This window comes from Aethalodelphis obliquidens, unplaced genomic scaffold (assembly GCF_003676395.1).
Source record: "Aethalodelphis obliquidens isolate GAN/ISIS:26980383/991018 unplaced genomic scaffold, ASM367639v1 scaffold5, whole genome shotgun sequence".
In the NCBI taxonomy this organism is placed as follows: domain Eukaryota; kingdom Metazoa; phylum Chordata; class Mammalia; order Artiodactyla; family Delphinidae; genus Aethalodelphis; species Aethalodelphis obliquidens.
The window spans coordinates 21,425,813-21,443,689 of NW_020837949.1; the positions used below are offsets into that span (position 1 = coordinate 21,425,813).

The 17,877-nt window shown below is 36.8% G+C and overlaps 1 long non-coding RNA gene across 1 annotated transcript in view; it reads left to right on the forward strand.

The window, feature by feature from the left end:
- The window catches only part of LOC113618095 (uncharacterized), a 56,910-nt gene extending 41,718 nt beyond the window's left edge, over positions 1-15,192 (forward strand). Inside the window, exons 4-5 of the long non-coding RNA XR_003431883.1 lie at positions 6,931-7,042; positions 12,231-15,192. This is a non-coding gene — a long non-coding RNA (uncharacterized LOC113618095). The remainder of the gene's footprint in view (positions 1-6,930; positions 7,043-12,230) is intronic.
- Positions 15,193-17,877: the final 2,685 nt, after the last annotated feature.

A 17,877-nucleotide genomic window follows, 5' to 3' on the forward strand; every position in this document is an offset into this window, starting at 1 on the left:
CAATTTCTAGTTTTCACCCATTGGAAAACTCATATTCACATTGACTACAAATTAATATTATAAATTTGAACTTATAATCATAAATATATAGAATATACCATTTTAATTTTCTATGTATTAGGTTTGGTTTATGTTTGCCAACTCAGAAATGGTTCTGCTACTAAAAAAAGTTTGATAACTAATGTTTTAGACCTGTATGGTCCAATGGGTAGGTATTTGCCCTTCTAATATAGCTTTTAAAATTAAATAAAATTTTTTAAAATTAAAAGTAAATATAGTTAAGAATTCAGTTCCTTGGTTGTACTGGCCTCGTTTGAAACGCTCAGTAGCCACATGTGGCTAGTGACTCACATACTGGACAGTATAGGTTTAGAATATTTTCATCATCACAGAAAGTTCTGTTACGACGGACTTTCTAGCTATTATTTTTTACTCATTCAGATTACCTGAGAGCTTTATATTTTTACTGTATATGTTATTTGCTTTAAGAAACTGCCGGATGAACCAGTCAAGGTATCTATCAGGGACAGTATTGAAGACCCCAGTATATTACTGTATAATGATCTGCTAGAGGCATCTTTCTCAGATTGCATAGCAGGACAAATTCTGTTTCTCCTGAGACTTACCATTGCATCATGGCTAGTGTGAATTTTGTAATTGATTGGCTTTCACTTTTTGCTTTATCAACCAGATGGTGTAAGCCCACATTTATGGCCTACGTAACTGCATGCTTTTTTCTCTTATTTGAATTATTATATTTGTAAAATACAATTTTATTGTAATGGCTGCATCTTTATAGATTGTAACAAATGCTTTGAGAAAAGAGGTAGAGTATAAAAATAGTAATAAGTAAGTACCTTCAAGATTTCGATGGACACTTTTGTCACTTATTCCTTTATTGACTCATTAGGAGCCACTTGTTACTGAACCTCAGGACGGAAAAGACGTGAAGGAGCTAAAAACAGTTCTGGGCTGATTGTGATTACAGTGTGTGCACACGTAATCTGGACTGCTTTACGGATGAGGTGACTTAGAACGTACACCTGTCATAAACCCAGTTTAATTCACTTTTCTAAAACGTTTTTATTTTTCAAAATAATGTTTGAAGAACTGTCTTACTAAAATACTTCGTAAAAATTTCAGACTTTTTAATACTGCTAGGGAGGTTCAACCAAGAGCCTATTTGAGTATTCAAACTGGTTAACCGGGCTGAAACAGAGACTAGAGGACTGTTTTATTTCTTTGTGGAGTCTTCTATATCTTTTAGATAACAGAGAATTTAATTCTGGGCCTTTGTGGCTTCTCAGTGTACTTTCCTCTTTTTTAAAAAATGTCTTCTGGAACTTATAAGCAGGTCAACATTAGATATGTCTTTACTGTTTTAAACATTTTGCAACTTTCCTTGCTTCTGCAAACACTTAAAGCAACTTACAAATTTCAGGCCAAAAGTAAAGTAACTTGATATAAAAATAAAACCAATCTCACCTTAAAGAAGTTGAAGGATTAAGTATTCCCATCCGTCAATGTTGAGAGATTTGGACAATATATTTGATTTCACATTTTCTAGTTGCTCAAGTAAGAAAAAGAAACACAGAATTCTATCGTTTTCATGTACTGACAACCGGAAGCATACAAACATCTGCAGAAACCAAACATTTCCTGGAACTAACTCGGGCAGAAATTTATCACGTGAATCATTGTTTAAAGAACCTTGCGAAAAATATCTTCAACCACAGTTATGTGAAAGACCCAGGGGTGCAGCTCACGTGGACTGGGCTCTCCAGAGTCTGAGGAGGCTGCGGGAACCAGGGCTGGGAGGTGCGTGCGCCACAGGGCTGGGGGCGGTGGCTTTGGGAGCGCGGAATCCAGCACCTCTGCCGTGGGGAAACGCCAGTAAGGAAGGGGCTTAAGAAATCTCGATCGTCGGTAGCACCCTTCTGTTGTTTGTTTCTCTAAATATTTGGTGTCGTCAGCGTGGATTTTGTATCAGTGCTGAGTTTATTCTCTTGGTCCTCAAGTTCTCAGACAAATGCTTTCAGTAGAGATGTTTTATTCTGTAGATTCATGTGACGTTTTTAAGCTTTGAAGGACTCAAGCAACATTTCTTACGGAATTTCAAGAGCTGGGCTTGTATTTTTGACCATTCAGAAGTGTAGTTCACTTCAGAGTGAAGGTCAACAAGGGAATCCTTTTTTTTTCTTTTTTCCTCAAGGAGCATCTGCTCATTAATATAACTTTTCAACAGTAATTTGTGACTTCGCAACTTATGTGACATGGAAGAAACAGCTTTTGCCTGAAATATTTAAGGGCCAGATATAACAAACTATTCATCTTTTCCATGAAAAACTTCAGTGTCGTCATCATAGTGCAATTTCTTTAAAGAATGCTTGTATCCCTTGGATCTGCTAGGGTGAATTAACTGAAAAAATTTTAAAGCACTTAAGCCTGTCCTGTAGGTTATAAGGGGACCTTTACATGTTTACCAGATACAATAGTTTTAATATAGATGTTGGTTATTAGCTGCTCATTTTGGTAAAAACTGACCAATGCTTAAGATTGAGTCACAAACGTCTGGCACATAAGAAGGTGTGGTACTGGGCTTTAGGAAGGCGTCTTGGGGGGCGGGGTTTGAAGTCTGGTGATACATACCTATCATACAAGGCTATTATAAGGATTACATATGATAATGTGGATAAAATGGCTGGTACATAGTAAGTACTTAATAAATGTTAGTTCATCATCCTCTCATGTTATTGATGATGGCCATACGTTAAAGTTCTTCCAGAATTTTTATGCTGGATCATAATAAATATATATTTTTAGGCATGTTGGGATCTATCCTGATTTTAGCAGTGTTGTTTTATATTGATACTTAAGAAAGCACTAATAACATGTGTTGAAAATGTATAGTCTCTCATTAAATTATAGAATGATGATAATTTAAAAAATAATGCAAATGGTTTTGAATTTCTTGGTGGAATGAGACAAGGTTTAACAGTGTTCGAGAGTAGAATAATTGTATCAGAATTCAACTTGCTCCAGGTTTATCTGTGAAATATAATTTATCACATAAAGATACTGCATTGATAAAATATTCTTACGTAGAGTCCAGTAAGAACCAAGAGGAGGTTGGAGTCTGGGGATTGGAAATGGAAGTGTGTGCAGGCTGATACAGCCTGTAGGAGTCATAGAACTCTTGGAAGACAGGCTTACTCATGAAAAGGACCTTGGAAACATTTGGCTATCGGCTGAGAAATGCCTTTGAGAGAGTTAAAGCGTTAATAGATACACCCCAGAAGGTGAAAGGAGAACTTTGTAAAAAGAAAGCAGCCAGAGCTGGGCTCTCAGTCACTGTTCTTCCTGCCATCCAATCTAAGCCCCCGCATGGCTGTGAGGTCCCCCTACAGTCGGTGCAGCAAATAACGTAACAGTGAGAGCTCCAGAGCAACAATGCTCACACAATGCAGAGCATTAATAAGTAAGCACACACCTCCCCGGAGGAGGGAGCGGCTGGGTAGTTGCAGTGTAAGTTGAGGGAGCTGGTATTCATAGTTGAGACCCAGATGTCATATTTTAAGATGTTCTGCTTAAGTTTTAAAGTTAGTAACGTTCATATAATATAGGAAACTAAAATTTCAGTGGGAAATACAACATATCAATGATGAAATTACATTAAGACTTTGTGTGCAAGTTACTGTGCAAAATTTAATTGTAACTGCGTGGTCCTTGCTCTCCAAGAGCTTGCTGTTAAGAGCAGTAGAGTCCGGAGATTTAGTTAAATTGCCTATCCATGATATTGTTTTCACCCATTTTTTATTCAGTAAATATATATTGGAGACCTGTTAGGTGCCAGGCATTTTCATGCCACTGGAGGGATACAGTATTGAACAAAACAAAAAATTTTCCCCTTAAGAAGCTTAAATTCTACAGGCGGAAGAGAAAAAAAGAAAAATGATTTTTATTCTGATGAGAAGGGAAACGGTGGGTTTTGGGGAGTGGCATGATCTGATTTTTTTTTTTTTTTAAATCTATATGACTCTGGCCTTTTGTTTTGAGAATAGTATGCAGTGAGGCAAGGAAAGAATCCACTGGGGGACTCTTGCAATAATCTAGATAGGGATGGTGGAGGCTTAGATGGCAGTAGTGGTGGTGGAAGTAGGGAGAAGTAGGCAGAATTTAGATATATTTTTAAGGTAGAGCCAATGGGATTCGCTGATGGCTTGGTTACAGGGTGTTAGGGAAAGAGAAAAGTCAGGGATGACTTGGAGGGTTGAGTTGTCATTTACTAACGTGGGGGATCCTGTGGGAGCATCAGCCTTAGGGGGGAACATCAGGAATTTGTCACGAGGTGACGTTAAGTGTGAGATATCTATTAGACATCTGGGAGTGATGTCAAGCAGGCAGCTGAAAATACGAGGCTTGAGTTCAGGGAAGAGGTTTGGGCTCTTGTAGGTGGTATTTAAAGTGATGAGACCCATTGGGACGACCAAGGGGAAGGAGTATAGATAGAAAAGAAGACGGAGAACTGAGAGCCTTGGGTCACTCTAACATCAGGAGGCTGAGATAATGAGAAGTCTAAGAAGGAGTGGCCAGTGAAGGAGGAGAGGCAGCAGTGTGGTGTCCTGTCCTGGAAACCAAACAAGAAAGTGTTTAAAAAAAGAGAGGATCCTCTCCCTGGGGATAGCAAATGGTACCTGCCTCAGAGGTGGCTGCGATGAACTGTTTAAATGGATGAGAGAATTCATTAAAGTGCCTGCCTCAGTACCTGGCTACTGGGTGGTTCAAGGTGGAAGTCATTGGTGACTTAACAAGAGCAGTTTCAGGGGAGCGGTGGGGATAAAAGCCTGGTTGGAATGGGTTCAAGTAAGAATGGGAGGAAAGAATTGGAGGCAGCAGATATAGTCAGCTCTTCTGAGTATGCCTATGAAATTGCATTAGAGAAATGGGGAATTGATTCATGGGAATGTGGGGTCAGGAGAAAGGTGTGTGTGTGTGTGTCTGTCTCTTTCTTTTAGGTTGGGAGAAAGTACAGACTGTTAAATGCTGATGAGAATAATCCTGTATAGGGGGAAAGCTTGATGATGTAGTTGGATTTAAGATAATGAGTTGTTTTGAGCATAGGTAACAGGTTGGTGGAAATAACTAGATTGTCCTTTGTCTCTTTACCTTCTCTTCTCTGTCTTTCATTCATTCATTTATCAAATATTTACTGAAGGTTCACAAGGTGCCAAAGATCAAGCCAGGGGCTGGGTAAAAAACAGTTGATTAAGGGGTGAATCAAACAAACAATCTATACACTCTCTGGTGGAGTTTTTACTGTCTGGTGGAGATAGGCTTCCTAAAAACACACAAATAAATAAATACAGATTTCAATGAATGCTTCGTAGGAAAAGTATGGAGTACTTTTGAGAGAGAGAGAATGCCTTGGTATACTTTAGATTGGGTGGCATTTGAAGGCCTCTCAGATAGGAAAGATGGTCCTAGGAGAAAAGATGGACTGAAAAGAAAAGCATTCCAAGCAGAGGGAACAGAGCATGCAAAGCCCTGGAGCAGGGGAGAACTTGGTGCTTTGGAGGATTTGAGAGGTCATCAGTATGGCCTGAGAGGTAGGAAGGGACCAGGTTGTGCAGCACTTTGGAGGCCTTCTAAGATTTGGGATTATATCCTAATAGCAACGGGAAACTGTTGGAAAGTTTTTAGGTGGGAAGTGACATGATAAGTTTGCATTGGTGGAAAAAACTACCTGTGCTGCACTGTCATGGTGAATGGATTGGAGGCAGCAAGAGTGGGAAAAAAGAACTCCAATTTAGGCAAAAAGAGAGTATCTGTAAAATAGTGAGACTGAGATATTTACAGTTTGCTTATAAAAAAAATAGAATTGAGAATATCCTCTACTTAGCAGAATTTGCTTTGAGCTTACCAGGTTTCTCAGCACATGCAAAGAGAGCATTTTCTTGTTAAAAATAATATCAACACAGAAGAGGCAGATGAAGATGTCAGTGATTTGAGATTGCTTAACACAAAGTGAAACTTTAAAAAAGATTGCAGTAACTTGGTGAAAAATTTCAAATAATAAACTTTTTTTTCCGGAAAAAATACCAGTGACACAATATTAGAGACAGACTCTTTAAGAAAATGGATTAAAGTACTGAATATACACCAAGAATACTTAATCTACTTATGCTATTTTAAGTGTTCATATAATATAAAGAAACCTTAAATTTTTTGCTTTAATGTAGCAGATGTACATTATTTTTACTTTTTTTTTTAGAAAAAAAACCTGTATAATAAAAACAGTTTATTGATTAATAAATAAATATTTCAAAAGTTCCCCTTGGGCTTCCCTGGTGGCGCAGTGGTTGAGAGTCCGCCTGCTGATGCAGGGGACATGGCTCCAGGAGGATCCCACATGCCTTGGAGCGGCTGGGCCCGTGAGCCATGGCCGCTGAGCCTGCGCGTCCGGAGCCTGTGCTCCGCAACGGGAGAGGCCACAACAGTGAGAGGCCTGCGTACTGCAAAAAAAAAAAAAAAAAGTTCCCCTTTTCACTTTCAAAAGTATCTTAGTGTTTTGATAAATTATGTGATTAGAGATAGAGGATCTCTCCAGTTGAAGGGTCAGACTGGTAAAAAAGCCATCAAGTTATAGTACAGGATGCATATTTTATTGCGCTAATGTAGACTTCCTCCCAAAGAGATTTCTTAAAACAGAAGGGCAGTTGTAATACCAAGTATCGCTATATCAGGTCACCCACAACTCTAGGGTCATGAATTAACTTGTTGTGAGCTCTCACTTAAAAAAAAAAAAAAAAAAAGAAAAGAAAAGAAGAAACAGAAGTTACTCCCTATCTAGACAAGCCACTCCTGAGAGTTCTATCTTGGTTGTAACTCGAGTTTTCTTTCTCATACTGACATTTTATTTATGCTTTTCAGGGTGAAAAGAGTTGGGATATTTTATCATCTGGAGTTTCTCTGCCTCGCTGATGATCTAAGCTCAAACCTGCCAGTTTATGGGAGATGATAGAAAACACCCTCTAACATCTGAGTAAGTAGATGCTGCGGTGTGTTCTGATTTCCTGCTTAAAAAAAAAAAGGATAATTTTATGACTTTAAAGTTTTAAATTATCAGGTACTTTAATTGGGATCTTTAAATTTTGTTGTTGAATAGTGATGTCAATTATTGTAATTCCAATAAGTGAATATTTTTAAATAATGGGATTCTGGAAGAAATTAATCCCCTGATGATAAAAAAAAAAAAAGTTAATTTTCCATTAGCTTTTAAGGAACATATTGAGGACCTAATGTATATATTAAAAATTTAAGAGCACTCTCCTTAGTGTTTTATTTCACTTTTATATTATGAATGCAAAAATATTGGTAAGACAACTGTTAAGAATTTTTTAAATGCAACTCTATATAAAAATTGTATTTTAATACGGAGTGTATTTTGGCTAACTTGAAATAAATACTGGTTTGTTTCTTGGAAGTAGAATTTTAAAAGTTCTTTCTATTTGAAAATAAAGATTTTTTTTTCCTTCTAATATAGATAAGATTACAAAATTTCTCTGGATTTTGACTTTGTTTCTTAATTAAAGAGACTGAGAAAGAAAGGCATTCATTCTTTCTAATTAAAACTTCTGAGTGAAGTTTAAAGAGTTGAGCCAGTCATTTTGATATAAACTGTTTTTCAGAATGAAAGCTGCTAGTTCTCTTATATCCATTGAATCTCTTTTGACAAAACTAGGAAACTATGAGGCTGTACCAGGGCCTTTTTTGGAATGCTGAGGTGAATACAATTAATAAATACACAAGATTGCTTCCCACTACAATGGGGTTATTTAATTTTGGTCTGTATCTGAGCTGTTCAGTATAGTAGCCAATAGTAGCTATTGACATTTGAAATGTGGCTGGTCCCAGTTGAGATGTGCTGTGCATAAAATACACACCACATTTCAAGACTTAGTATGAAAAAAAGACTAAATAGTTTATTAATAATTTTTGTATGAATCATGTTGAAATGATAATATTTTGGATATATTGAGTGAAACAAAATATTATTAAAATTAATTTCACTTGTTTTCTTTTACTTTTTTTTTTTTTAATGTGGCTGCTAGATAATTGTAAATTACTTGTGGCTTACATTATATTTCCAGTGAACAGAACTGGCCTGTTGTATATGATCAACATGCTTAGTCATCCATTACTCAACATTCTGTAAGCCTTGACCCTTCTGGGCTGTGTATGGATCAATTAATATAAATCTATATTGTTTTAAGAATATGATTCTTTGATTCATCAAATATTTACTGAGTACCTGCTATATGCCAGACAGTCAGTCCTCTAGGTACTGGTGTTACAGTAGTGAACAAGATAAACAAAACTTCCTGCCTTCATGGAGTTAACATTCCATTAGTGAAACTAGACTAAAAACATAAATAAGTAAAATATATAATCTATTTGAAGACTTTGGAGAAAATGCAAGGAGAGGGGTTCAATTCTAAATAGATTGTTCAGGGAAGGCCTCACTGAATAGCTGTTATTTGAGCAAAGACTTGAAGAAGGTGAGAGAAAGAGCCCTATAGATATTTGGGGGAAGAGTGTTCTAGGCAGAGGGAATAGCAGGATTGTGCCTGGCTTGTTTGAATTGTAGGAGGCGAGGTGATTGATTGGAGGGAAGTGAGTGATGGGGAGAGAAGATGAAAGGTAATGGATGGTAACATCATGTGAGCACTGGTTATTGTCTATGCAGACACAGAGGTAACCTCTAGGGAACCAGGCCAGAAAACAGAAATAGGAATTTTAAAAACAAAGCAAAGTTATCAGAGGCTACACTTCATGGGGGGTAGACAGATTCTACAGTTTAAGTTCAAGCTACTTACTAAAAGAACCATCAACCCTTAGAAAACTGAGATCTGTCAACTGATGACTGGATGAATAAAATGCAGTATATCCATGTAATGGAATACTACTGGGCAGTAAAAATGAATGAAGTACTGATACATACTGCAACATGCATGAGCCTTGAAAACATACTAAGTGAAAGAAGACAGTCACAAAAGGTCACATATTGTATGATTCCATTTATATGAAATGCCAAGAATATACAAGTCCATTCATATAGCATCCAAAAAACCAAAATACTTTGGAATAAATTTAACAAGAGAACTGTAAGTCCTACATACTGAAAACTACAAAATTTTGTTGAGAGAAATTAAAGTATCCCTAAATAAGTGGGAATAAATGGAAGATTCTGTATTGGTGATGTGGCAGTTTTCTCCAAATTGATCTGGAGGTTCAACAAAGTCATTGCCAAAGTCTCAGACAGGATTTTTGTAGAAATATATTTATAGAAATTGGCAAACAGATTCTAAAATTTATATGGAAATGCAGAAGATCTAGAATAGTCAAAGTAACTTCAAAAAAGCAGGAAGTTGGGAAAAAAAGAAGAAAGTTGGAGGACTTATATTACCTGTTTTCAAAACTTATCATAAAGCTATAATAATAAGAACAGTGTAGTATTTGCCTACGGATAAACATGTAGATCAGTGGAACAAAATATCTAGAAATAGATACATATGTGGTCAGTTGCTTTGCAGCAAAGGTACTAAGGTAATCCTATAGGGACAGCATAGTCCTTTCAATAAACAGCGCTGCAGCAATTGGATTTCCACGTGAAATAAAATGTACCTTGACATTTACCTTACAATATACACAAAAATAACTTAAAATGGATCATAGACCAACATGTAAAGAAGCAAACATAGCAGAAAGTCTTGTGTCCTGGGTTAGACAAAGATTTAGTCAATAGGATATAAAAAGCATGAAGTATTAAAAAAATGATAAATTGGACTTCATCAGAATTAAAGTTTTACTTTTCAGAAGATACCATTCTTAAGAAAATGAAAAGTCAAGCCACATAACTAGGAGAAAATATTTACAAAACGTATGTCTGATAAAGGATTTGTATGTAGAAAAAAAATAAAGAACTCTTAAAATTCCGTCATAAGACAGCAATCCGATTTAAATATGTACAAAAGATTTGAAGAGTCATTTCACCAAAAAAGATATATGAATGGCAAATAAACACAAGGAAAGAGTTTCAACATCATTAGTCATTAGGGAAATGCAAATTAAAGCCATAATGATATATTGCTGCACACCCACTATAATGGCTAACATTAAAAAGACTAACAATCCGTGTGTTGGCAAGGATGTGGAGAAACCAGAATCCTCACCCACTGCTGACTGGAATATAAAGTGGTACAGGTATGTTGCAAAGCAGTTCGGCAGTTGCTTAAAAAGTTCAACATACACTTAACAAATTATCTAGCAATTCCATTCCTATAAATACATTGTCAGGAGAGATAACAGCATATGTCCATACAAAGACTTGTATACAGTGTTCATAGAAGCTTTATTTGTGATTGCCAAAAACTGGAAATAATGTAAGCATCCATCAGCAGATGAATATATAAGTCCATACATTGGAATGCTGTTCAACAATGAAAAGGATTGGACTATTCATATATACAATGGCATGGATGAATCTCAAAATAATTATGCAGTATGAAAAAAAGCCAGATTCCCCCCGCCCCCAAGTGCCATACTGTCTGATTCCATTTAATTGAAATTCTAGAAAATGCAAACTAATCTATAGTGACAGAGAGCAGATCCATGGTTGCCTGAGGATGGCTCAGGAGAGGAGGGAGAGAAGGATTCCAAAGGAAGGGGCACAATGAAACCCTGGGGTGATGTATATATTCATTATCTTGATTATGCATAGTAGCTTCATGGGTGTATACATACATCAGAATTCCTCAAATTGTATACGTAAATATGTGCAGTTTATTGTATATCAATTACACCTCAATAAGGTTGTAAAAAAATTATGTCCATTCAAAAACCAAGCATATGTTCATAGCAGCTTATTCACAGTAGACAAAAACGGAAAACAATCCAAATCCATCAGCTGGTGAATGGATAAACAGAATGTGTGATATCCACACAATGGAATATTATTCAGTGCTGAAAAAGAATGAACTCCTAATTCATGCTACATAGTACAACATGGATGAACCTCAAAAACATTATGCCGGTTGAAAGAAGCCAGAAACAAAGGACTGTATGTTGTATAATGCTATTTATATGAAATTGTAAGAAAAGGCAAAATCATAGATTAGATCAGTGGTTGCCTGGGGCCAGAGGTGGAAGCAGAGTTTGGCTGTAAACAGGTAGGAGGGAGCTGTTGGGATGATGGAAGTATTCTTATTGGCAGTCGTGCGGCTGTTTATGTATAAACTTACTGAAACTCTTCTGATCGTACCATTAAAATGGATGACTTTCATGGCATGTAAATTATACCTCAATAAAGCCATTAAAAATAGGTGGCCACTCAAAATTTTAAATGCTCTTTAAGTGGACCGTTCAAGAAATGGGACAGTATTGCTAATTTCATTGACCTCTAGTGCTTTGGAATACTTTGAGACCTATTGAATTAATTTCTATGTCAGATGTTCTTTGAATTCTAATTGTGAAACAGAAATCATTATTAGTTGTCTTTCCCAGAATTTAGTGACCAGTAACAGCTGCATTTCCCTTGCATGTGAACATTGATTTAGAATGATTGGCTTTATGTTTAACAACGATTAACACCACCACCACCACCCTCCCCCCGGCCAGAAGAAATGGTAGTTTCTTAGATTGATACTCTATTTGTGCACAGTAGTTCAAAAGTGTAGGTTATCCTCCACCTCTCAGTTCTTCACAAAGGAAACTGATGACAGCTTAACACCTTTGCATTTTTTAGATGCAGAGAGGCACACCCTTCTAGGTGCCCACCCACCTGTTCCCAACACCATATATGTGGAGACAGCAAGTAATCTGGACATAAGGTCCTTGGGAATGGGAGGTAGAGTGCAACCGAGAGAGCTCCCCTGGAGCACTTTGCAGCTGGGTCTGGCCATGTTCTGCACCAGAGTACGAATCAAGGTCTCTGGGGAGACTGAATTTTACTTCCTTAGATAAAAATCAGAAAATGACCTAATTTTAATGAAAAAATTAACAACTCTAGAACATCTTGCCTGTGATTCTGCCTAAGTCTATTAAAATAGAAAAAATTTATTCTGGAAACAACCCAGTTCTTTACCCGAAATTCATTCAGCCATTTTCCCAAATAAAGTACCAGTTATTTAACCAAATTTTTCTTTTTCTTTTTCTTCCTCCCCCCTCCAAAGCAAATCCTTTATTCGACAAAGATTTATGGAACACTCATCTTTGTCAAGCACACCAAAGATAAGACATACCTACAAGGATAAAAGAAGCATGGAATTGAGGGTGGGGGCCTGATGATATGTAACCTGCCTCCTTGGAAGGAGGGGCGTTCAGAGAGAGGTTGGGGAAGCTTTGGAGCAGGGAACTTGGAAAGCTGAGATTTGGAGGATGAACAGGACTTGGCTGTTAGCCAGGTTGTTGGGTGTGGGGCGGGGGAGTTGCGAGGACCTTAAAGCTGTGGCATTGGGTTTAAAGAAGAGAGAATAGGGTCAAGAGATGCAGTGAGTCCGAGTGACTTGACTTTGTGACTGGCAGAATTTGAAGAATGTAGGAGAAAAAGACATCAAGGATTAGTTCAACTTTGCCCTTGGCCATCTCAACAAGTGGTGATACCATTCACACCGGGTGAGAATACAAGACACCCAGGAGGTTTGTTTGTTTTGATCGTTGCTTTGGGAAACCAATAATTCACTCTAGAGGTTTTATCAGAGGAGTGCAGCTATTTGCATACACCTGACTGAACTTTAAAGATGCCCCTCTGTGACCCATCATCCCCTGGGTGAACACACATGGAGCATTAGGGAGGAAAGTGAAAACTGACGTGGTCTTGGGGGTGTCTGTGTTTGTTCATTATCTCGGGCTTTAGTGGATCTCATGTTTACAGGTAAAATCACTGTTGAAAACTTCAGGGCAATTACAGAGAGGAATAATGCTTGGACATGAAAACCTATCATGTTTAAGAATTTAGTAATTCCTTTTTATTACTTTTATCTACTTGACCTCTTGTCTCCACATTTTTATCATATATAAAGTACATTCTTTATACTTCTTTGGTCCAAAGAAGATTAAAAGGGTAAATTTTAGAAAAGACTGCTCCATCCTTTATATGTATTAGCTCATTTAACTTTTAAAATAACCCTGTAAAGGAGGTACTTTTAATCCTATTAATTCTTGATAAAGATTAATAATAAAAGTATTTGGAAATCAACGGGTTTAAAATTTTTTGATATGCCTAAACACAAAGCATAAATTCTTATTCCTATCCATTGACATTAGCATGTAAATGAGGATGACAAATTATTATTTTCGAAATTCTAATCATTTCTACCTTGTCCTTTTGAAAGAAGTACACTGGTAACAAATAGATCCACGATACACAAAATAATACTCTATACTTTTTGAGAATATTGAAAACTAATTTGGAAAATAACTCCTCTTCTTTCTGAAAATTTTTGCCCACTCTGCACTTTCCTGTCTTTTTAAATCATGAATATATTACATTAAGCCAAAGATACTATGTAAACGGTTGCTTTGAAACTACATAAAACAGAAGTTAAAATTAGGTTTTACTTACTGCTTCCAACTTATCTTTTAATAATATGTGGTCAGATCCTGCTTTAAATGTACTCTTGGTTGAGGTACCTTGAGGAAGTAAGTTGCTTGACCTCAGTTAGGCTGTTTCCTTGTCTATAAAAACACAGGCAATGAAGTACATGCTCCAGTGCTCTGAAACTCAGAAATAACTTCTTGGGCATGAGTGCCAATGTAAGCAGGCAGTTTTCTTTTGTGCCACAAGAGGGCGTGCCTGTGTTGTTGCTAACCGGAGCTGAGGCCTGAATTCCTTTGCAAGATGTGGCTGAAAAGTTAGGGACAAGTAGATTGCTGGGAAAATGTGAAAGAAAAAGATTATTTTGACAGTGTCAAGGGAAAGAGGTACTCGAAACATAAAGTGATGTGAAGGGAAGGAGTGTGAATAAGATCCCTTTAAGATGTGAAAATTTTCGCGACATAGATCATTACAGATTTCCATTGCCAGTCAACAACCTTTTTTTTTTTGCCTATATCTGAGAAGTTTTATGAATTTTGTTTTCCTCCTTCTTTGCAAATGTGTTTATAAATCAGTTATATCAAACAAATATAGAACCCAAAGTTTAGTTTCTTAGTAGTGGTCTTGAGTGATTAATGTTGGTTAAAGTTAAGTTGGATTGTTTGTTCTCAGTGCCTTGGATATGTACAAAATCTGTTTGCCCCAAATTAGGAAAATTTGAATGTTTTCTTCCTGCCTCCCTCCATGCACTTTTTCCCCTTTGTTTGAGTTTCTGAGTTCTTTGATGTTTTGCTGTCATACATAGCTCAGAAAGTTGGGTGGGGGACAAGGAAGAACATTGTTCTGTGAACCAACCCTAGGGACGTGGAACTAATTTTAATATACAGTGAAATCTTTACAATTGACAAGATCAGAGCTGTACAAATACAGTGACACTGGCAGTTGTGGAATTATTCTGATAAATTTAGCGAAATCATTTCATCTCAGCTATGTGACTGTTTCATGTGAATGTGTTCTTTAATTTAAATTATCCAGGCAACGCCTTTATTTTGCTAGTATTTTTTATTATAAATACAAAAGTCATGAGCATGTTGTGTTTTACATAACTGTAATTGTACTTTTAACACTTTTTGTATTGGAAAATGTTCTGAATTTAGAAAGAATGATCCATAGGCATCTCCTTTTACTCTGAATCCTACTTTTAGAAGTTTTCTCTGGGGTTTGTTCCTGGTAATAAACGCTATCCAAGTTCAGAGGCAGACTGCCCAGGTTCAAATTATCGCGCTGCTGTGTTTGAAATGTGACAAAAGCAAAGTTAGCCTAATAATTTCTCTCTCGTTTGAATCTGATAGTTTCTTGAGCAGGAGAAAGAGAAGTGGAAACACTGTAGAAAATTATGCACTTTATCTGTGTGGCAGCCAATTTCAAACCATCTTCCTGGTACACTCTAAGGAGTTAAAAACATGTTAAATACTTTGAGATGGCAACATTTTAAAGAGAAAGAATATAAAAGAAAAAAGAACTCTGTAGCTCCGTTTTCTTTGCTTTCACCATGAAATGTGATCTTGTTTCAAAATATGGGAACACCCTGTGATAAACTCTTGTCCACATGAATGTCATCTGTCTTCTTTATTTTGGTAAAAAGAAGGTAGAGAATAGCTGATAGAGGGGCAAGCTGTTCTTTTAAAGTTACTTTTAAAAATTATGGAATATTTCAAGCATATAAAGAAAGCATAAGGAATAGTATATAATTAAAGTGTTATGTAATTAGTAAAACACTATGTGTGTCCTTCCTAAGCCTGTCTCCTTTTCTACCTTACAGAGGTAACTACCCTGAATTTGGTTTTTATCATTCTCTTGAATGTTTTTACGCTTCTGTTACATATGGATGTATTCCTAAACGTAGATAGAATTGTGGTACCTGTATTTTTTTTTTACGCTCTTAAGAAATTTCTTAAGTGTTCAGTACATTATTAACTGTAACTACTGTGTTGTCCAGCAGAGCTCTAGAACTTTTTCGTCTTGCACAACTGAAACTATACACACTAAAACAGCAACTCCCATTTCCCCTGACAGCCATCATGCTACTTTGAACTTCTGTGAGTTTGCGTACCTTAGGTGCCGCATACAAATGGAAACCGTGCAGTATTTGTCTTTCTGTGACTGGCTTATTTCACTTAGCATAATGTCCTCAAGGTCCATCCATGTTGTCCCATATGACAGGATTTCCTTCTCTTTTAGGGTTGATTAATATTTTATTACACATATTCTTTATCCCTTCATCCATCAATGGACATTTAGGTTGTTTCCACCTGTTAGCTGTAGCAAATAAGGGAGTGCAAATACCTCTTTGAGATCCTGATTTCAGTTGTTTTGGATAAATATCCAGATGTGGAATTGCTGGATCATATGGTAGTTCTATTTTTAATATTTTAAGAAATCTCCATACTGTTTTCCATACCAGCTGCACCATTTTACGTTCCCAGCAACAGTGCACGAGGGTTCCAATTTCTTCACATCCTTACCAACATTTGCTTTTTTTGGGGTGTGTGTGTGCGTGTGTGTGTGTGTGTTTAATAATAGCTATTCTGACAGGTGTAAGGTGACATCTCATTGTGCATTTGCATTTCCCTGAAGATTAGTGATGTTGAGCATCTTTTCATATACCTGTTGGCCATGTGTATGTCTTCTTTGGGGAAAAGCCTATTCAAGTCCTTTGCACATTTTTAATCATTTAACTTATTTATTTATCTATTTGTGTATCTATTTATTTATGCTGTTGAGTTGTAACAGCCCTTAAATATCATGGATATTAACCCTTTATCAGATATGTGATCTGTAAATATTTTCCCTCATACTGTAGGTACTCCTTTTCACTCTGTTAGATTGTTTGCTATGCAAAAGCTTTTTAGTTTAATGTACAGATGTTTGTCTGTTTTTGGTTTTGTTGCAAGACCAGTGTCATGAAGCTTTTCCCCTATGTTTTCTCCTAGGAGTTTTACAGTTTTGGGTCTTGATGTTTAAGTCTAATCCATTTTGAGTCGACTTTTGTATATAGCATAAGATAAGCGTCCAATTTCATTCTTTTGCATGTGGATATCCAGTTTTCCCAACATCATTTATTGAAGAGATTGTCTTTTCCCTTTAGTGTATTCTTGGCACCCTTATTGAAGATCTACTGACCTATATGCGTGGATTTATATCTGGAGTCTTTCTTCTATTCCGTTGGTCAACGTGTCTGTCTTTATGCCAGTACCAGTTTGAGAAGAATTAGCTTTAATACTTCTTTAACTACTTGATAGAATTCACCAGTGACCATTGGTCCTGTGCTTTTCTTTGTTGGGAAGTTTTTTTTTTTTTTTTTTTTTTTTCCCGGTACGCGGGCCTCTCACTGTTGTGGCCTCTCCCGTTGCAGAGCACAGGCTCCGGACGTGCAGGCTCAGCGGCCATGGCTCACGGGCCCAGCCGCTCTGCGGCACGTGGGATCTTCCCGGACCGGGGCACGAACCCGTGTCCCCTGCATCGGCAGGTGGACTCTCAACCACTGCGCCACCAGGGAAGCCCTGTTGGGAAGTTTTTGACTACTGATTCAGTCTCCTTAACACTCTTCAGATTTGGTCTTCTTCATGATTTGGTCTTGGTGGGTTGTAGGTTTCTTGGAATTTTTCTGTTTCTTCTGTGTTATCCAGTTTGTTGATATATAATTATTCATTGCAGTCTCTTACAATCCTTTTTGTTTCTGCAGTATCAGTTGTGAACGTTTCCTCTTTCATTTCTGATTTTATTTATTTGAGTTTTCTTTTTTTCTTAGTCTAGCTAAATGTTTTGTCAGTTTTGCTGATTTTTTTCAAAAAGCCAACTCTTTCGTTAATTTTTCCCTATTGTTTTTCTACTCTCTATTTTGTTTATTTCTGCTCTAATCTTTATTATTTCCTTCCTTCTGCCAACTTTGGGCTTAGTTTGTTCTTGTTTTTCTAGTTCCCTGAGGTATATGGGATCTTTCTTCTTTTCTAATGTAGGTGTTTACCACTATAAACTTCCCTCTTAGTATTGATTTTATTATATTCCATAAATTTCAGTACGTTGTGTTTTCCTTTTCGTTTGTCTCAAGATAGTTCTAATTTCCCCTTTGATCTCTTCTGTGACCGGTTGGCTGTTCAAGACTGTGTTGTTAATTTCCACATGCTTGTGGATTTTCCAGTTTTTCTTCTGCTATTGATTTCTAGTTTTGTTCCATTGTGGTCAGAACAAATACTTGGTATGATTTCAGTCTTCTTAAATTT